This window comes from Balaenoptera physalus (assembly GCF_965194825.1).
Source record: "Balaenoptera physalus genome assembly, chromosome: 20".
Taxonomy (NCBI): domain Eukaryota; kingdom Metazoa; phylum Chordata; class Mammalia; order Artiodactyla; family Balaenopteridae; genus Balaenoptera; species Balaenoptera physalus.
The window spans coordinates 9,764,250-9,778,563 of NC_138901.1; the positions used below are offsets into that span (position 1 = coordinate 9,764,250).

The 14,314-nt window shown below is 46.5% G+C and overlaps 1 long non-coding RNA gene across 1 annotated transcript in view; it reads left to right on the forward strand.

Moving 5' to 3' along the window:
* The window catches only part of LOC309650967, a 356,435-nt gene that overhangs the window by 58,158 nt on the left and 283,963 nt on the right, over nucleotides 1-14,314 (forward strand). The window lies entirely within an intron of this gene.

Consider the following 14,314-nt stretch of genomic DNA (forward strand, 5'->3'; position numbering starts at 1 on the left):
AAAACATAACACAAATAAAATCAAAAGGCCAATATTAGACTTAGAAAAATACTTGTAGTACACCTGTAAGCATAAGTTTAACATCACTTAACATCACAAAAACACCTACAAATTGACTTTTTAAAGACAACCCTAAAGGAAAATAGTCAAAAGGCATGAACAGGCAATGCACAGAGGAGGAAATTCAAATGGGCAAAGCAAAAGAGTGTGCATCATAACCAGGAGTCAGGGAAATACAAATCAAAACTACCACGAGTTATTATTTCTCACTTTTTGCCAGCTCTATGTATTTCAAATATTTCCCCCCAGGCTGTAGTTTGATGAAGTCTGATTTATTCTTTTTTAAAAAAATCTTACGTTTAGTATTTTTTGCATCCTCTCGAAGAAATCTTTGCTTACTCCAAAGGTCATGAGAATATTCTTGTATGATATAGTTTTAGCTTTATAGTTTTAGGTTTGGGACTAGGTCTCTGATCCATCTCGAAATAATCTTTGTGTATGTTATGAGGTAGAGGTTGAGGTTGATTTATTTCCATTGTTTATCCAGTTGTTCCAGTCCTAGTTGTTGGAAAGTCTTTCCTTTTCCCCCACTGAATTACCTTCTTAGCTTTGTTAAACATCAACTAATTGTATATTTATAACAGCTGCTTTAAAGTCCTTGTCTGCTCATTTCAACATTAGTTCATCTTGGGGTCTGTTTCTACTTGATTCTTTTTTTTTTTTTGAGTATGAGTCACACTTTCCTGCTTCTTTGCAAGTCTAGTTATTTTTGATTATATGCTGGAAAGTATGAAAATACATTGTAGGCAATCTGGATTAGGTTATCTTCCTTTAAAGAGTGTTAAGGGTTTTTTTGTTGTTTTTTTTTTCTGGCAGGTAGTTAAATTACTGGCAGATTCTTTCGGTCCTATCAGGCTTGATTTCTCATTTGTGGGGCATGTCTATTTCTGTCTTGAACATAGTCCTAGGATACAGTTCTCCTAAGGCCTGGCCTTTCTGGGGTCACACCTGAATGCAAAGTCTTTCCACACTGGCTGGGCTGAAAGTCCAACTAATGCTCCCCAGCATGATACTTCCAGTATCATGTTTGGTTCTCAGCCCTGCATCAGGCAATCTCTGCTAGGCCCTCACAGAGTCTTACCCTGCACCTGTACAGTCCAGCCCTCAGACAAGGTGCAACAGACTGAATATCTGTGCCTCCTCCAAATTCATATGTTGAAGCCTATTCCCCCAATGTGATAGTATTTGGAGGTAGGTCTTTAAAAGGTAACTAGGGATAAACAACAACGTCCTACTGCATAGCACAAAGAACTATATTCAATACCCTGTGATAAACCATAATGGAAAAGAATATAAAAAAAGAATATATATGTATAACTGAATCATTTTGCTGTACAGCAGAAATTAACACAACATTGTAAACCAACTATACTTCAATTAAAAAAATAAAAATAATAAAATAAAAGGTAATTAGGTCATGAGGGTAGAGTCCTCTTGAATGAGATTAGTGCCCTTACAAACAAGATTCCCAAGAGCTCCCTTGTCCCTTGCCATGTGAGGATATAGTGAGAAGACAGCCATCTGTGAACCAGAAAGCAGGCCCTCACCAGACACCAAAGCTGCCAGAAACTTGATCTTGGACTTCCAGCCTCTGAAAGTGTGAGAAGTAAATATACTGTCTATTGTATTTTGTTTTAGCCACCCAAATGGACTAAGACACAAGGATCTGCAGTGAATGTCCATGCAGACCTCTGGAACCACCCCCTCTGTGCAGATCCCTCTTCTCTGGGACCCTGATTTGCATATTTCAGCCACTCCGGCATCACACAAGTCTCAGCAAGAACACCATTCTGCTTGGGACCCACTCCCCAAACCATGCACAAAAATGCCCCCAAGTCAGAAAGCCAAGACAAGCATGGTGGTTTCTGCTCATGTGTTCTCTGCTCTCAAAATTACAGTCCTGTGTTGCCTGTTGTCCAATGCCTGCAGACATCTGCCTCGTCTATTTGTCCAGCTTTACGCAGTGGAAAGTCAAGCCTCGCCCCGCTTATTTTCTTGTGACTGGAGCAAAAGTCCTAAGGTTTTTATGCAGCTTTGAGCTGAAGTTATCTCAGAGTTAAGCTGGGTTAGGACCACATCAACCCAAGCCTCTTGTAGGTTATACGCCTCTTAAGAACAATATGACCCTATCACTCAGCCTGTCATTCTGCATTTTGGGAATGTTCAACAAGGCAGGGCCCAACACATTTGGGATGCCCCTTGCTAACCTGGGCTCCACCTGCATGAACTATTCCAACCTCTTTCAAAACCAATTCCTCTCCATCCTGAATCAAGAAAGGATTTGCTGGTGAATTAGACCATAGTCTTCATACAGATTTCAGGACTCTGTTCAATTTTATGGGTAATATTATTTGTGCAGTGAACAATCATATGAAAGTGACCATAAATGGTTGACTTACAAAAAAAAAACAAGATTGTTCTTCACCCCCGTCTGAAGACACTTCCTCATTCGACCTTGGAGTCATATGTTGATTGGCAAAGTTGACAGACATAATCTCTTAAACTTTGGCACTGTGTAGATAGGACAATTATGCAATGTCCCTCAGCCTAACATTTGCATGTGTCCCCTTCTTCGTGAACCTGAACCAACTCTGAGCATCCAGAATGTATTTAGTCAATGGTCCCAGCCAAGCAGCCGAGAGCAGGAACCTAAAACAATGAACTCTTGGTGGCCAAAATGCTCAGTGTCAAGAGATGCAGCTTCCACAACTAAATTAACTAAAGATGGTCTCCTGCATTCTTGTTCTAGCTCTCACCATTTTTCAACAGGTCTTTAGAATTTTCTCTGCATTTCGGATTCTGTATCAGACTATCATTTGAATGACAGGTCTAGTCTCTGCATCTCCCATAAGCAATCCATTCAAATAAAGTCCTTCACCCATCGGTGGGCTGCACCCCACAGGCCTGCAAGCTTTGTATTGGGTCGGCAAAAAGTTCATTTGGGTTTTTCTGTAAGATGTTATGGAAAACCCGAACGAACTTTTTGGCCAACCCAATAGTTGCCCAGCCTCAAGACTGAAGAAAGAGTCTGGAGAGAGCACAGAGACATCTATGGTTCATTGGATAGGGGATCTTACACAAAGGGTCCTGGAGTGATACCCCACTGTGTATGGCAGATGGCAGGCAGGACATGGCGGTAGTCTTGGCTACTCAGGGGAGAAGAAGGCTACCGTTTATTGGGGAAATTCACAACAGGTGGGCTCATGAGTTACCAGGGACTATTGAAGCCCTAGAATGAAGAGGACTGGGTAGTCACGTGAGGGAAGCAGGGACTAGTCAAGAAGGGGATGTACAGAGAGCAAGAGAAAGCGCCATCTTAAATGGCCTGACCACATACACCCACTGTGTCAATGGGTTTTCCCCTAAACTCCCACTTAGATTAGACTTTTTAACTAAATCTGTGTAGGAAGAGACGAGATCAAGATAACATTACCTTTTTGCATATTACTGCAAAACATCCCACTTTCCAAACACATGATAAGAAAATGAGTGTCTTAGTCACACGACCTGGAGGGCACTAGACCGAGGTGCTTACCTCAGTCCAAGACTGGCCTTGAGGGTGTCCCAATCATCAGAAGGGCATGCAGATCCCGTCTGCACCGTGTGCTGTCTGGGGGACCTTGGGCACTACCTCACTGTAGTGTCCTGACTGTGCAAATGTCTGCCTCCAAGGAGGGTCCTGAGTTCACTTAACCAAAGAAATAATATGTTTATTATGATAGTAGGAAGTCAGTAGATAATCATCATGATTTCTTACATGAAATGCCAGACAAATGAAGGGTACTATGCACAGCAGAGTGATACCCACATGGTATTTACCCAGTAAATATTCAGTGATAATGATGATGGAAATGAAAGCATGAGAGCTGACTGCAACTGGGGGATAAGCTGCCCTGCCCTCAGTCTGTTTAGATTGTGCACAAAGGTGATGCAACGGCACCAGGACCCACCAGGTGTTTAAGGAAAAGGGCTGCAGCTGCCTAATCCATGGGTAGGGAGGGGAGCTTAGCGAACAGGTAGCACCCATCAGGTGGAGAGAAATGGGTCAAGGATCAGAAGACAGGGGTGAAACCCCAGAAACGGCCTCCTTCTTTCTCCTTCCTACGCTGCTTCTCCTCTTACATCTTCAGGTCACCTCCATCCTTACAAATCTGGACCACTTTAAGAGTCAGAACAACCAGATAAGCTACTAATGCACCTGAATCACATTCCCTTGGGTTACAGAAAGCAAGTTCTGATAAACTATTCACACAATCCTGTCTGGCATAAAGCAACCTGTGACTTATTGTCATGCATTCATTAATTGTCATTTATTCAACAGATAGGTCCCAAGGGTCCTCTATGTGCCAAGCATTGTCTAGGAGCTGGGAACCCAGAGATGACCCAAAGAGGCAGACTCTCTGCTCTCATGGAGCTGACAATTCAGTTTAATGGATTAAATGACCATATCACCTTATCCCTCATGAATGCAGATACAAGAACTCCTTAACAAAACATTTAACAAATTGAATCCAGTAATACGTTTTTAAAAACCATGGCCAAGTGTGTTTTATCCCAGGGGCACAAAGTTGATTTACCACTAAAAATATTATTCAGTGTAATTCACCATATTAATACACTGAAAGAGAAAAATCATGAGATTCTGCACCTATGCAGATTCTCCATTTAACAAACTGATTTGTTAAACCATTTAACAAATTGAGCGCTCATTCATGAGTAAAACTCTCCACAAAGTAGGAAAATATGAGAACATATTTAACCTTTTTAAGATAAAAAGCATCTCTGAAAAACCTAAGACTATCATCCCACCTAATGATAAAAAACAGAATGCTTTCTCCTAAGATCAGGAATAAGGCCAAGGTGTTCATTTTGACCATTAGCTCACACCGTATACAAAAATTAACTCAAGATGGATCAGACCTAAATATAAGAGGTAAACCTGTAAAACTTCTAGGAGAAAATGCTTGTGATTTTGAGTTAGGCAAAGATTTCTTAGAATACAAAAGCACAAATCATAAATGAAAAATAATTGATAAAATCATTTCATCAAAATTAAAAACGTTTGCCCTTCAAAAGACACTATTAAAAAGTTTAAGGGACTTCCCTGGCAGTCAAGTCGTTAAGATTTTGTACTTCCATTGCAGGGGGCATGGGTTCGATCCCTGGTCGGGAAACTAAGATCCTGCATGCCACACGCTGTGGCCAAAAAAAAAAAAAAAAAAGAAGTTTAAAAGCAAGGCCTGGACTGGGAGAAAATATTTGCAACACATATATCCAATCAAGGACTTGTATCCAGATTATATAAAGAATGCTTACAAACCTTTAACGAAAAGACAACCTGAACTTTTTAAAAAATGGGCAAGTGACTTGAGCAGACATTTCGGCAAAGAAGAAATACAGGGAACAAGCCAATGAACAGATGCTCAGTATCAATAGTCACTAAGAAAATGCAAATTAAAACCACTATGAGATACCGTCACACACCCACTAAAGTGGTTAAAATCAGAGAGACCAACAATACCAAATATTGACGGGGATGCAAAGTAACTGGGACTCGGGTCGTTGCCGCTGGGAATGTGAGGGACAGCTTATTTGGAAAACAGTTCAGTGGTCTCCTTAAAGATGCCCATGCTCTAAGACCCAGCAACCCTGTTCCTGGGTATTTACAAGAGAAATGGAAACATGTGTCCACATTGAGATTTGTCTGTGCAAGTTCATGGCAGCTTATTCAGAACAGACAAAAACCTGTGGATGGATCGACAACGAAACACCTCCCAGCATCGCATGATTCATGCAGCAGTGTGGCCACGGGCGAGAAGGAAACCCAGCTGGTGGACCTCAGGGAGGGTAATTCAATCATGAGCGTTGGGGACCAAAGAACTTTTCTCAACGTTCTTGTTCTTGGGATTTCTTGCTGAGCCTGCCCCTCCGAGGGGGGCTCCCTCCCCCTGCCGCAGCAGTGGACTGCTGTTACTGGACACTTTCCAGCCTGGGCTGGGCTGGGCTGGGCTGGGCTGGGGCACCAGGCTCTGGGGAGAGGGGTTCTCTGTTGCTGGGTTTGGGCTTCAGTCCCCATGTCCCTGCGCCTCAGGGTGGGGTTTTCTCATGGCCCTGCCCTTCCCAGTGGTAGGAGATCTCTGACAGCCTCTACCTCCCCACGAGGGGCAGAAGGTATCTGTTCCTCCAGCCTCAATGAGTCTCCACCTGTGCCCCGGGGGTGACAGGCTTTGTAGTTCTTCCCACGGTGGCCGCAGGCTTTTCTTCTGTCGGGAGAGGTTTGTGGGTTTCAAGGAAGCTTTCTCTGCCCTTCCTGCCTGCCCCCACCCTTCCTGTGAGCGCACGGGGAGGTCCCTGGGGAGGACCCATTGAGTCTCAACACCAGCGGTTCTCTCCCCTCCAGCCGGCCTGCACTGCACCTGCAGCACTTGGCTAAAACTTTCAGCTGAGTCTCCTGACCCACCGGGACCACGGCCCATCTCCTCCCCAGCTCTGCCCCGTGACCCTGTCTCCTGCTCTCCTTGCAGGCCTGTCTTTCTTAGATTTCAGGCGAGGCTGTCACCCTATAAGCTCTGTTCCTTGATGGGCTCGGAATCATTTTGTAGACTATCTAGACTTCTCTTGTTAGGATGGGAGTGTGCCTCTTTCCAGCCTTCTGTGTCCTAAGGGGAAACCAGAATATCTTACTTATTTATTCTAAGAAACTGGAAGGGGGTGGGGAAGTGACAAAATGTGAACAGTCGGAAATACTGGGTAGTAGGAATACGAGCTTTTGTATTGTCCCTTGTGCTTTTCTGTAGTTTTAAAATTTCAATGATAAATATAAAAATAATATTTGTAAATAAATATAGACAAGAAATATTTATAAATAAGTATATATGACTCCAGTTTACAGGCAAATTGGACGGAGTGGTGGGTAACGTGGGGACCCACCTCCTTCGATTTTGGGCGTCTGAGGTCGGGGGGGGGGGCAGCCTTGTGGGACTGAGCCCTTCACCTGTGGGATCTGACGCCATCTCTGGGTAGGCAGTGTCAGAATTGAGTTCAGTCGTAGGACACCCAGCTGGTGTCACGGAGAATGCTCGGTTGGGGCCAACTCCCACACATCTGGTGGCAGAAGCGTCAGAGTGAAGAGTTGTGTGTGAACGTAAGGGAGAAGTGGGAAATGGGAGTTTTTCCAACACACCACCCACATCACATTTTCTGTCTGTAGCCATTTCCAGACCCAACCTTTGAAAGCTAAAGGTAAAGCTACAGGTAAAGTTATAAGCAATAATTGCTTGGGAAGTTTAGCAGGGCCAATTACATAAGACACCCACCAAGCAGTGTCAGTATTTGCATATAGCCTCATCCTCTTTGCCCAGAACCTGTACGTACCTAAGGAACAGGCAAGGGCTATTTACTTGAGGTTTGGGCTCCACTCCCTGGGAAATGACTGGCTGCCTCCAAGAAATATTTGGTGACTTGGACTAGCTCCTTGCTTCCTTATGTTTCAATCCACAGTCCAAGTCAAGCAAAGTCACCTCGTCCCCACGGCACACCACCGGAACTTCTGTTTCGATAGGCTCCCCAGACCCGGGGTCTATCCACTGCACACCTGAACTTCAGCGAGGTGTTTCCCTGGCTGTGACATCTGGCATCTGCCATCCCCGCGGGGGCCGCAGCCTCTGAGGGAGTCCCCTGGCACCGCCGAGCAGACCCACAACTGTCCCCCTCGAGTGAGCGGGGAAGGTGGCACCCGACGCCTGAGGGAGGGGCACCATGCTAAGATGTCAGCGGCCGTCAACGGGCAGATACTTCACAGGTGTGGGTGGATTTGGTGCCAACCTGAGTCAACTGCGTATACATGCCCAGGAAGAGCTGACGCCATCTGGGCAGGCCGAGGAGTTCATAAAGTTAGTAAAGCAGATGAAAGGACGTGAGGTCCGGCTCTGCCCCCGCACGTTTGCCCAGACTCACTTCAGTGAATTCCTTCCCAAGGGGGCTGCTTCCCGTGTTTCTCTTTGCCGTCTGTGTTGTAAGTCAGGGTTCTCCAGAGAAACAAAAGCAACAGACCGCAGAGCTTGCTTCCTCTCTCTCTCTCTCCAGCCCGCTCTCTCTCCATCATGTGAAGACACAGCGAGTAGGCAAGACAGCCTCACCAGGAACTCAACTGGTGGCCACCTGGACTTTGGACTTCCCGCCTTCAGAACTGTGAGAAATAAATTTCTGTCATTTAAACCGCCCAGTCTGTGGTATTGTTTGTTACAGTAGCCTGAGCAGACTACGACAAACAGATCTATTTAAAGAATACCTATTCTTTAAATAGGTATTGAGCATATAGAGACCAGACACAGAGTGAAAAAGCAAACTTTGAAATGCAAGTCTTCCTCCTTTCGCAATCCATTCGGGCGCCCCTGAGTCTGGCGAGCACAGGCTCAGACAGGGGCTGTTTAACCTGGGGCCGCGGAAGGGACTCCACCAGCTTTGCACTTGGGGCTCCCTCTGTACTTTTCTGGGGAGAACGTCTGTAGCTTATATTAGCTTCGCAGAGGGGCCAAGGCCCACAGGTAATAAGAACCACTTCCCTGGAGGTTCTGGGCGATACAGATACATAAGCTTTTGCCAGACATGCACCTTTCCCTGCAAAGAAATGACAGTTTCTCACGTGGAGAGGGCTGATGCATGAAGTCCAGCATTCTCAACAGGGGGTGTATCTTCACCCCTGATTCAGAAAACAGACTGAGACACAGCTTTGATTCCTAGAAGATGATCAGTGAGCCTTCAGATGGGGGACACACGATGCCTCTGGGAGAGACTGTCTTAAAGCGTGAAGGGAACAATAGAGGTACGATCTGGCTCCGACAGATGCTGTTGGAACCCTCGCTGGCAGCACAACCTACCCAAACACGCCCCGTGGTGGTGTCAGGTCCATTTAGCTGCTGAAAGGAGGGCTCCACCCCTGCTGCTCCTTCGATACAGGGTGACCTTATTAGAGGGACCACGTTCTGCTGATGGCTGGGGAGATGGCGCTGAAGCAGACAGGCTGGCCTGCACAAACCACTCACCCTGCAGAGCCCACGAGCGTCCAAAGGCTGAGGTCAGCCTGTGGAGCACGTGGCCCTTGCAAAGGCGGGGCAGCAACGGAAGCAGGGGCCACTTCCCTGTCTCCGGATGGTTCTCAAAACAAGCTCTCTGCTGAGAGTTCTCAGAATCATATCACCATTTTAATGACAGTGACAAAAACTGTGGTCTTATTTCCACATCATCTGTAACGTCTATTCCTTCAAGAAATGCCATTCTCCGGCCAGTGCCCACAGGTTTTCAGAGGGTGTCCCCCCTCCGCCCTCAAACCACAGGGCTTCCAGCAAAATCTAATAAGGCAGAGAGGGGACAGAATTTGAAATTGTGATGATTGCTCCCGGGGCACTTTGAGAAAGGACTTCTCTGTCCTGTCAACCCATCTCAGGAAGCTTAACCTGCAGCAGAAGGAGCTGCAAGGTCGTTTCCACATTCCAAATGTCACGGCCGTCCCAGAGCCCTCCTGTCCTAACAAGAGGCTGGGGTCAGAAGTGACGTTATCACAGATTGCTAAATCTCAGAGCTCCCCCCGGGAAGCCACCCTGCGTCTCTTCAGTGCCGTGTACTCTGCAGTAGATGGTTCCACTTCCCTTTTCAAATAGTCACAAAGAAAGCATTACACAACTCCTAAAGGACACAAAAGCAAGTGTCTGATAGGCCCAACAATGGACCAAGTGTTCAGGCAATTTTTAAAGTTTTGTCCCTATTTTATTCACAAATTTCCTCTTTAAAAAAAAAAGTGAATGAGCTTATAAATTCCAATATATACTATGATAATGATAAAAGAGGATAAAGGGTCAAAAAACACGATTAAGGGACTTCCCCGGTGGCACAGTGCTTAAGAATTTGCCTGCCAATGCAGGGGACATGGGTTCGAGCCCTGGTCTGGGAAGATCCCACATGCCACGGAGCAACTAAGCCCATGCGCCACAACTACTAAGTCTGCACTCTAGTGCCCAAGAGCCACAACTACTGAAGCCCGCGTGCCTAGAGCCCGTGCACCGAAACAAAGAGAAGCCACCGCAATGAGAAGCCCACGCACCGCAACGAAGAGTAGCCCCTGCTCTTCGCAACTAGAGAAAGCCCGTGTGCAGCAACGAAGACTCAACGCAGCCAAAGATAAATAAATTTATTAAAAAAAAAAAACAATTAAAAGCGGAAAGTACAGTCTATACATTGTATGATTCCAACTCTGTGACATTTTGGAACAGGCAGAGCTATGGAGACAGTAGGCAGTGGCAGAAAGATCAGGGGTGGCCAGGGGTTGCGGGGAAGGGGGGGTGAATAGACAGAGAACAGAGGATTTTTAGGGAAGTGAAACCTCTCTGCATGATAATATAACGGCGGATACATGACATTACACATTTATCCAAACCCATAGAATGTAAAACACCAAGAGTGAACCCTAATGTACACTGCGGACTCTGGGTGATGATGTGTCGATGCAGGTTCATCGGTTACCCCCCGAGCTCTGGTGGTGGATGTTGATAACGGGGGAGGCTATGCAGGTGTAGGTGCAGGGGTTATGGGAAATCCTTGTGCCAACCCCTCAATTTATTGTAAACCTAAAACTGTTCTAAGAAAATAAGTCTATTAACAAAAATAAAAGTGCAAAGCTGGATTAACAAGTCATATGAGGAAGTGTGCCCCTGACTCTGGGCTTCCTGGCAGCCAAGATGAAGGGCAAATCACACAGTGGTTCCCAGAGACCCCGGCTTCATTTTGCTCAGAGTCACGAACAAGCGGTTCTGCAGGGCTCGTCCCTAAACCCCACAGGACAGAACCAGGCTCGGCGAAGCTACCTGTGTTCACGGGGCCCCAACGGCTTTGTGGAGAGGCCACTCAGAACTCTCCTGCCCCGTGGGCCCCACCCTAACGAGGCAGGGCTATGGTCACGGGGGGCCGGACTGGGTATCAGAATTGGGCCCTGAATCCAGACATTTTCACTAAACTGGGAGAGCGTTTGGGTCAATACTCTTCCTCTTTGGCCCTCAGTCCCCAGTAAAACAGGCCAGGGCCCTTTGAGATCAAAGCCTAAGAGGCAGACGGCCCCCACATAAAATCAAGCCACGAACAATGGGAGAAGCCCGCGCAGAGCTTCCAGAAGGGCCTTTGGTGCTGGCCTGGGACTGAGCCAGTCTGAGTTCACCAAGCTGGTGTAAGGCCAAGCAGCACTCCTCTCCCCGATCCCCGTGGGTTGTTCTGTGAGCACGAAGTGAGGAAAGCTCCCGTGGATTTTGCCTAGGCTGAGAGACAAAACGCTGTGAAATTAAAATTCAGGGTCATCATGTGAAACTCGGCAAGCTGCACAATTAAGAGCGTTACTTTCCAAACAGAAAAGAAAGAGCCAGCATGATGTGAATCATGATGGGGAGAGACCAGGGGGCTGGCAGGGAATGCGGGATGAGGGTCGGGAAGACTCCTGGCGGAAGGGGTTGCCCGGCTGGGATCCTAGGGATGAGCAGAAGCATCCCAGGAAGATGGAGGTGGAGGAACTTCCAAGTGGAAGGCAGAGTGACTTGTGGGGCCGGGAGGCAGGAGACAAAGACGGTCCATGAGAAGCACTGTGAGAACCCAGAGGCTGGAAGGAAGAAATAACCAGGAAAGGCGCAAGAGCGAGCCAAAACTAGGAGGCGAGCAGGGCCAGAATCCCAAAGAAAGTGGAGCTGGCCAGAGAGGCAGTGACAGCCCTGAAGTCAGGAAGGGCTGGGCTTACCCAGGTCATCAGAGAAAGGTGAATGGACCAGATAAGGGCAGCACTGGCCCAAGGAACGCTGGCTTCTCCTGAGATGCCACCTGCAAGGGAGCGCCACGCACAAGGTCCAGGAGACGCTGCGTGCTTTGGACACCTGCAGATATGGAGAGGCTGCAGGAAAGGACGCTGGCCACGTGGCCCAAACCGGCATGTCCTAAACCTGTTTGCGTAACACTCAGGAGCACCTATTTAACATCTGGCAGGATGCTAGTTTTTTAGGTGGTAGTCGGGGATAGTGGAGAAATGAATGAAAAGGCCCAGGACACAGGTGCTCAATAAACTGTAATTACGTCTTGCTTAAGAGCATGAAGATCGGAGGAGACTGTGTATAATAATCACTAAGGACGCTTGTCAGGAGGATGCGAAGCAGAATTCTGAACCCGTAGGAAACATAAACAGATCGGTTTCAACTGAATTTGTACAAAGATCTAATCCAAGAGTAGAAAGTAGATTTCGTGCGATGCAATGCAGCGAACCCAGAGGAGGACTAGATTAAGGAAGATAAGGCTAGTCTGGCTGCAATCACTCTTGTCCCTCTTGGTACAGGACACGAGTTCTGGTACCCAAGTCACATGACCGTCCGTGGCTAACAGGGCCGAGGTTTTCTACTGTCTTCTCTGCAGCGGGTCACACACAGCAGCCCGCTTGTTTTAACCAGGTTAGGAAACAGCTCGCTCCAGGTAGAAGCTGGAGTTGATCTAAACCATGAAAATCTAGCAGAACCCTCGGCTGGAAAGGAGAGAGAGAGACACTTCACAGCACAGACTTGACCACAGAGCTGCTTGTGGCTTGTCTATGCCGGGGCCAAGACCATCCAGCGAGGAGATCGTGGTCCTGTAACGTGAGACTTACACAGTCTCACGTTAGACTCACACACTTATATATATATATACGTATGTATGCCTAACAATGAAGAGAAGGAAGTGTAATGGCGCAGGACCCTATGGGGCCTTCCTGGGACAGACACCTACCCTCCCCATGTCCTCCACCTGCCTCTCGTCTGGAAGAACTTTAGCCAAAGAATAAATTTAATCAGAGAAATGAGAAAATGCAGAAACAGAGGAAAATAGTCAAACAAGACAAAATAATAATAGTTCAACCATTAAACAAAATCAAGGACCTTTAGTTCCTCCTTAAGGGCTATGGATAATATTCTGATCCATATCCTTTGAGCTGCTTTGCAGATATTGCAACCCCGACCAGGAGGAAGAAGTTAACTACATGATGACCAGCCTGTAGCCATGAGACATAAGCTGCTCCATCTTGCACAATTCCAAGAACTGGTCTCAAGGAAATGGGAACAAACTGACCCTGGAGTCGAAGATTAACTGTACTTAAAAGAATCAAGATGACACTGATCAGACCTCCGCGTGAGCAATTTCAAGACTACTGTCAGAGCTGACTGTGCTGTTCTGCATATGGCCCCCCAACCCCGCCTGTGAACCCCTGAAACTCCCCTTTAAAAGCTCTTGCCCCCAGTCGACAAGGGGGAATTGGTTCTTTGGGACATGAGGCCACCTTCTCTGCAGGATTGCCAGCTTCCTCAATAAGGCTAATAGCTTTCCTTTTACCCAACATTTGTCTCTCAACATTGGATTCTTAAACGATGAGCGGCCAAACCTGTTTGGTAACAGAAGGAATCAGGGTGGTTGTTTAAGGCAGTGGTTCTCAAACATTACTGGGCACCAGAAGCACCTGGAGAACTTGTTAAACTGTGTCAGGCCCCAGCACAAGAGGTTCTAGTTCAGTCGGTGTGGCGGGGGCCTGAGAATTTGCATTTCTAACCCATTCCCAGATGTTGCTGAAGATGCTGACCAGGGAACCACACTTTGAGAACCAGTAAAACCATGGGAAGTGATGGCATTTGTTCACTGCTATTGTTCTAAAACTGAGATGTAATTCACTTATCATAAAATTCACCCTTTTAAAGTGTACAATTCAGTGGGATTTAGTGCATTCACAACATTGTGTAACCAACACCACTAACTCCAGAATATTTTCAACACCCCAAAAAAGAAACCCTGTACCCATGGGCAGTCACTCCCCATTCTCCCCAACATCTCCAGCCTCTGACTACCACCAATCTACTTTCTCTCTCCATGGATTTGCCTTTTCAAGACACTGCATATGAAAAGAATCATATAACTATGGGTTTTTGTGTCAGGCTTCTTTCACTCAGCATAACGTTTTCAGGGTTCAGCCATGTCACAGCACGAATCTGTACTTCATTCCTTTTTGTGGCTGCATGATACTCCCTCGTATGAACAGACGAAAGTTTGTTCATCCATTCATCAGTTGATGAACATTTAGACTGTTTCCACCTTTTGGCTGTTGTGAATCATGTTGCTATAAACAGTCGTGTGCAAGTTTTTGTGTGGACATGCTTTCAATTCTCCTGGGCATATATCTTGGAATGGAACTGCTGGATCACATGATAACTCT